Source organism: Nuphar pumila, chromosome 10 (assembly GCF_984573655.1).
Source record: "Nuphar pumila chromosome 10, dmNupPumi1.hap1.1, whole genome shotgun sequence".
NCBI classification, from domain to species: Eukaryota; Viridiplantae; Streptophyta; class Magnoliopsida; order Nymphaeales; family Nymphaeaceae; genus Nuphar; species Nuphar pumila.
The window spans coordinates 32,305,847-32,307,634 of record NC_143258.1 but is presented as its reverse complement, the minus strand read 5'-3'; positions in this window follow the sequence as shown (position 1 = coordinate 32,307,634).

Below are 1,788 nucleotides of genomic sequence, written 5' to 3'. Positions count from 1 at the left end.
CAAACCTCAATAAAATAATTATTTTGATATAAATCATTCTTTGAATAAAATAAGCATATACATTATGTTTCGAATAAAATAGTAGTTTTGGCATGTATTATACTTTGAATAAAATATTATAAAGATGCATGCATTATATTTTAATGCTTATATTCCACATACTCATTTTTTAAAAATAAAATATTTGAAACATGCATAGAACAATGTGCATCTCTGCTTAGCTTAAGAATAGAGCTCTAGGTTCAGAGAAGCCTACTGACAAAAGAATAGTCTCCTCCGAATAAAAAGAAAACAATTGTAGCCCAAAAGAGGTGAAGGTTCTGAGAGACCTTTTTGGTATACAGTAGTATGTAAGGTATACTTCTATTCTGGGATTGGCTTGTATACAAGCTTGAAATAAATTAATTTTCAAAGTGTGAAACAAAGCCCTATCTGATAAATAAAACATGCCTACACACAAAACTTAAGGTATTGATCCGCCACATTGGCAAGGTGCTCGTATATACAGAGCAAGAACTGATTGGGTTAGGTACGCATACAAGACTCTGGTTATTACCTTAAAAATGGGTACCTAGGTTATTGAACCATATATATATATATATATATATATATATATATATATATATATATATATATATATATATATATATATATTGAAGCTCGAACATGATTAAAATTCATGATACATTCATGTGTCAACCCAATTGATCATGCAAGATGAAGGTTCACACACAGGTGCACTTGGTTTCAAATTGATATATATATATATATATATATATATTGAAATTATTTTCAAGTGGCTCATATCTGAACATGCATGGTACAAATCTGAATACACACATTATTACATTTGATTAGGTATTTTGGAAGCCTACCCAATTAAAATTTTCACACCGATCGTGCATGATGTACATGAGAACCCAAAACTAGTTTTTCAAAAAAATGCATACAACCTATTTCCACTCACTGAAATTTTCAAGTTTCAAGCTACAGTCTCAGTTTTTTTTCAGCATTTTTGGGATAATATAAACCCCATAAAATTTACAAAGTGTACCTTAATGTGTCTACATTAAGCATACCAAAATTTTGGATTTATTTCCATGTCTGGAGATCAGGAAAAATCCCACACCGAAACTAGTTTTTTGCAAACAAACTAGGTTTGTTTTGCCAATACTCAATTATGGTCAGCACATGCAGGAACTTCCCACACCAAAGTTGATTGACAGTGTGCCTAATTTTTTTTTATATAGGCTGGAAGGCATGTTAACAGTGTCCACAAATAGCTTAAGCATAATTTATATGTAGATCTACATAGTTATGATTTTTACATTGCACAATGGTGAGAATCCGGTCTTGGTTAGGACCAATTCCTAACCTGAACTTGTAAAAATCATAACTCCATCCCAAGTTAGAATGACTTGATCTTTTTGTGTGTGCATGCATACATATGTGTAGCATAACTTCATAAAATATCATAATCATAATCATTTCAGATTTAAAGCATCTAAATTTTTATGAAGGTTGGACAAGTAGCATAAATCCTAAAATTTTCATTTTAAATAAGGAGACCCATGGAATTTTTTAGATCATAGAAGAGACTATGAGGACACCCATCCCACGTGACCTACATGACCTCTAGCATGGTACTAAATGCCTAAATCTATATCCAGCATACCAAAAACCAAAAATTACATAATAGTGTATTTTTGTACATGGATCCACATGGTTTTCCATAAATATTGGTGTATGCATGGTATGAATAAAAAACCTTTAATAATAGGTTTCCAA